This window comes from Sabethes cyaneus, chromosome 1, assembly GCF_943734655.1.
Source record: "Sabethes cyaneus chromosome 1, idSabCyanKW18_F2, whole genome shotgun sequence".
NCBI classification, from domain to species: Eukaryota; Metazoa; Arthropoda; class Insecta; order Diptera; family Culicidae; genus Sabethes; species Sabethes cyaneus.
Window position 1 is genome coordinate 137,790,547 of NC_071353.1, and position 6,000 is coordinate 137,796,546.

A 6,000-nucleotide genomic window follows, 5' to 3' on the forward strand; every position below is an offset into this window, starting at 1 on the left:
GTGCAATTTGGATCTAATTTACATCCAATTTCAACTTCAACTTAAACTTTAACTTTAAGTTTAATTCAATACACAGGTGAATCCATCTGGATTACCGATGGGTCTAGAGCTAAAAACACAGAAAAGAGCAAGGCGTGAAAAAAACTGGACAAACAGAAAAGCAAAAGAGGAAAAACGTGGGATATGGGAGCAGGAAAATTGAGAAACGAGAACAGAAAAAGAGAAAAATATAGGAAAAAAGAAGAAGACGGAAGACAAATGGTTTAAAAGGAAAAAAAAGAACGTGACAGAGAACAAGAACATAATAAGAGGAAGAACAAAATATAGAAAAGGTTTTGACAGGATAGAAAACAACAAAAAAAAAACGAGCCAAACAAAAAAAAACGAAATGAGGAAAAACGTGCCTGAATGGCAAAAATTGCAACACCGCAGAAGCATTTCTGGTAACACTGCGGTACGTCAAATGGGTGCTGCTGGTAAGAAAGAGATAGAGAGAAGATAAAAATAAACATAAGGATGGAGTAGGTTTAGGTGTAGTAGTACAGGCCGGACTCGATTATCCGGGGATTCGATTAACCGGGGATTCGATTATCCGGGTTTTTAGACTCGATTATCCGGGTGAAAAAAAAAATTATTTTTTTCAATGATTTATTTTAAACCTTAATGTTATAGTTTTCATGCTACATGAGTATTCCAACTTGACAAGTATTGATACACCTCCCTAAAGCTACAAAATTCCTTTCTTATATTCTTTTTATCGGCGAACAAAACAAAAATAAATCCTGCGATGATGGAATCAATTTTTTTACTTAAAAATCATCATCATCATCACCATTACCATCATCATCATCATTGTAATCATCAATAAAAAAATTGCAAAAAAGGAATTTTATGACTTTAGGGGAGATTGATCAATAATAAAAAAATACTTAAATATTGAAAAACATAACATACAAAAAATAATATTGTACCAAAAAAAATTATCATTGGAAAAAATCGTAAGAAAGGAATTTTCTGACTTTTGGGAAGATAGATCAATAATAAATAAAACATTTCTGATACCTAAAAGTCAAAAAACTTGATATGCCTAAAAAATTTTTGTACCAAAAATGATGATTCGATTATTCGGGTGATTCGATTATCCGGGCTGAAAATAAAAATTGTCACCCGGATAATCGAGTCCGAGCTGTAGTAGTAATGCAATATACTGAAATTTTTGGAGCGTCTTAGTAGAATACGAAACTTCCTCTGAGGAAGCCTGCAAGTCGTAGGCGAAATACGTATTGCGGAGATTCCACCTATTTAGATTCCCACGCGAAAATTATTACCGTGGTTTTTTTCTGCGTCTCCCACACACCGTTGTAATTTAGCAATTTGAACAACCAGTTTTTCGTCATTGCCTTATCTCTGTATCCCTCCTTATTTCACAAGCTTATTTTCAATTTATTAGTAGGTACGGGATTATTATTACTCAAATATGAATTTTCGTTGGACTCGTATAATTGCTGCATGGCACAATATTTGTCAAGAATAAAATATGCATAGTAGAATTAAATTGGATAAGGTTTCTTTTTATTTAATTTCCAGAATGCAATGTAGTCCATAAGATAAGCATAAAATCGCCAACGTAAATGCTACTAAAAGTAAACGAACGGTGATTTGTCAAAAGTGAAATTTATATAACCTTTTTTCGAGTTAAATATTGTATTGTAGGAGGAACAAAATCGTTCCGTAATCCTGTGCCGCACGGGCGTAGCCAAAAAAGTTTCTTGGAGGAGTTTTACAAGAAGAAATCTCACATAGCTTTACCGTTTAATTAAGAAGAAGTTTATTCAGGAAATGGGGATTTTCAGTTAAAAGTTGTTTTGGTTGAAATGGAATGTTCTTCAACTGATAAAAAATTAAACTGAAATAATAAAAGACGAATGTTACAATTTTGGCCTCCCAGTTGGCACGTACGTACCTCAGTTGCATGTTCGAATCTCGGCTGGATGAGGCTGTTAGAGTCCAGAGTCTTTTCGAGACGCGACGAGGGTGCTACAGACAGCTTATCCTGCATGATTTGTAACATCGCTCTTAAGGTGATCCGACGAACAGGATAACGAAACGAGAGGCCTGATTTTCAGGAAAGGTAGCAACCTCCTTGGCTAGGCAGGTCAGTTAGATATTAAAAACAGAAAATTTGCCACGGGGAGGCCAGCTGCACTAGATTGAAAGCGAAGGCTTGAAGGATTGGGATTGAAATAAACGTGTTGATGACCGAATATATGAATGATATAGGTTCTAATGAGACGAACGTGCCTTTTTCACGGACGGTAATCTTTGACGGCGACAAACAAGAAGTAGTAGTTGAGTTCGTGCATGTGGGATCGTTGACAGCCGTGGACAACAACACAAATCAGGAGATCCTGCAACATATTCAAGCAGAGCATCGAGCCTACCCTTGCTAACACTCCAGGAATCCTGCTTTTAGAATATAGAGGATTCTTATTTCATAGTACAGGAGATTCCTTTACCGAGTTATAGGTATCCCGAGGATTAAACTCTTGGATTCTCATATATGAATCTTGGTTCTATAAACGAGACATTCAGTGCGAATCCTCTACACAATTCCTTCACACGATTCCAGCGCTAGAAATCCTAGAGAATCTGTGCGAATCTTTTTGGTTCGTCCGAGTACTTTACCCTTCGCAAAACACTGCGATTAACATGCGAACCTGACAATGTACAAACCCCCAATTAGATCGACAGACCGTGCTCACGAAGGACTTAGGCGCCTTTGCGGACGACATTTAGCGGAGTACAAGCTTCGTACAGGCACTGCTTGGGAAGATTACCAACGTATATTTGTCGAAAGTCGGTAAACTACAGTGAAACGGACACGTCGTAAGAAAAACGGTTCTACACAACAACCCTACCAGCATCGGCACAGAGGGACTCAACGTGCGAGATGACCTAAAGGCCTAAAGCGACATTTATTTAGTAAAAAACTGCGACTTTAGAGACGCTGGGAAATGGCGACGAATAATCCAAGATCAAGTTGAAAGGCGCTTAAAACAGCACGAACCATCCCGGTTCTAAGCTGCTGACGACACCGACGAGGATTGAACAACCAGCCTCGAACATTTTCCTGTGCTCTAAACAGCTGGTTTTCCTGTGCTCTAAACAGTTTGAGTGTCGTTAATAAAAATAGTTGACTGCTTCAATAAGTTTGGTTCTGTCCCGGAACATGAGGAAAAATTAAAAAAAAGAAAGGGAAACAGAACAGGAAAGCATAAACCAAAAGAGAAAATCAAGCCTGAAAAGGCGAAAACGGGACCAGAAAAGAAGATAGAGAGGAAACAAAAATCGGCAGAAAAAAAGAAAAACGAGAAAAAAAAGGTGAAAAAACAGAACAGGAAAGCATAAATCAAAAGAGAAAATCAAGCCTGAAAAGGCGAAAACGGGACCAGAAAAAAAGATAGAGAGGAAACAAAAAACGTGAAAAAACAAGACGGGGAAGGTTTGACAGAAAAAGAAAAAACGAGACAGGAGAGAGAAAAAACGGGAAAGAAAAAAATAGAATACAAGACAAGAAAGGGAAAACGGAACAGAAAACAAGAGAAAGCAAAAGAGAAAACAAGAAGAAGAAGGAGAGAGAGAGGAGAGAGAATCCGATAAACAAAACGAGGAGTAAGGGATAAGCGAAAGAGGACAAATCTATACCTATAAAAAAGGATTTCTGTCTGTCTGTCTGTCCCTATGTTCCTTATAGAATCGAAAACTACTGAACCGATCGACGTAAAAATTTTCATATAGAGGTTTTTGGGACCAGGGAAGGTTCTTATGATGGTTAGAGACCCCTCCCCCCACTAAGAGGGGGGGTTCCCATACGAATGAAACATAAATTTCTGCATAACTCGAGAACTAATCAAGCAAATGGAACAAAATTTTACATGTGGGTGTTTTTGGAGACATGATTTTTTTCTATGATGAATTAGGACCCCTTGCCTTTTTAGGAGGGGGGACTCCCATCATCGCACCTCCTTGCTTGGTTACTTAATAGAGCATGACCGGGTAAAGAGAGATAGAGATAGAGAGAGAGTGTGAGAGAGAAAGTGTGTGTGTGTGTGTGTGTGTGAGAGAGAGAGAGAGAGAGAGAGAGAGATAAATAGCAAGAGGAAAAAAGGCTGAAAATAAGAAAAAATGGGACACGACACGAAGAAAAGTGCAGCAATAAAACAGTAAAGACAAAACGGACGAACAAGAAGAAAAACAGCAGGAAAAAGCAGTGAAGTAAAAGGAAAAAAACTGAAATCTGATAAAATATCTGGTTAAAATTGTTATAAATAATCGTAAATTCCAATTGCGACTGCAACAGATAGGAGATGGGACAAAATGGGAATGAAATTGGAAAATGATTCAGAAACAAGATATGAAAACAAGACAAACGGACAAACCAGGTACAAAGAAAAAGACGGGAATTAAATTTGAAATAAAGCATCCAGCCAAATGAGACCAAATTCCAGGTTATTTTAGTGCGCATTAGCTTTGAGCGGGAAAACTTGGTTTTAGATTTATGGAACATTTGGAAGAGTTTCTTAAAATTAAAAGTTCTATCGTCCAGCGGAATTCAAATTTTGATTAATCCGCCTAAAAGTGCAATAAAAAATTATTTTTTTACAGTTTCAATATAACACATTAATGTGTTCGGCAAAGTTTTACAGCATATTATTACAAGAAATTTTGCTGAAGGCAGTAATCTTCTACATCTTCAGCAAAGATAGGAAAACGTTTTTTATCATAAATGAAAAATCGTTAAAATCAGTTTTTATATTATAGCTGTTTTTGTAGTTGTTATATGACTTTTTCCTGTTTTATAAAGTTGTACAAATAGTAAAAATACACAAAATTGCCGAATGTAGAATATCTCTATCTTTGCTTGCTTAAGAATTATAAAACTTTTACAATAAAAATACCCTAATTTTGACCCCGAATTACTCGCAAGAAGTAGTGTTCGACATCGGAACGAAAATTGAAGTCCGGGTTCCGGTCCGGTTAAAAATCGGCTCGAACTTTGTTATTCCGACTTTATTCCGGTCCGATTTGGCTCTGCTCCGGTTCCAGAACCTGAACAGAGCCTAATCGGACCGGAATAAAGTCGGAATAACAAAGTTCGAGCCGATTTTTAATCGAACCGGAACCCGGACTTCAATTTTCGATTCGATGTCGAACACTAGCAAGAAGGCATCATTTTATTCAAAAACTCTTCCTAGAGAATCAGAATAGTGTCAAGCAGACTGAAAAGTTTTATAGATCATGTTAAAAAGCACAAAAGTTAGACAAAATTTATAGGCTGACAAAATCGGGATAAAAAGCTGACAAAATCGGGAGCTGACAAAATCGGAACATTACTGCATTATCATTGGGCTGCCCCACCTTCGATTTATTTCTATTGTCTTAAAATATAACAATACATATGGGTAATAAAGTTTTTATAATTGTTCTGGTGGGTCAGTTTTCGACATTTCGAATTGTGCTGATTGGTAAACCAGATATGTACATGTGGTCGGTGTTAAGTCAGACCGAACCAAGTGACAAAACTCTGATTTCGAAAAAACGCGTTCAAAGTTTGCTTACATTTTCATAAAAAACATAATTATTCTATGATGCTTGGTCTATATCCGAGAAAATTTGAAAATTTTCAAAGCGGGAAATTGAACAATGAGCTCCAAAAGCGGGCCAAAATAGCTTCGTTGCCCTATGGTTGCATCAACAGGCAACCGTAGGTATATAGTGTTAAGTATTTCGCGTTTTATTTACATACACAAGAAAAAGTTACCTACTTTCATTGTGTTATGTAAATTTTTCACCGACTTCATATCGATACCGAATCAACCTCCACGAACTAGTATTCATTCACGATCGTTCTGTTCATCCAGCAATTAGAATCATTAGGTACACAATCGTTAGGTACACGAGTCTTCTTTGCACCAGGTTCTACACGGAGTCATCGATGGA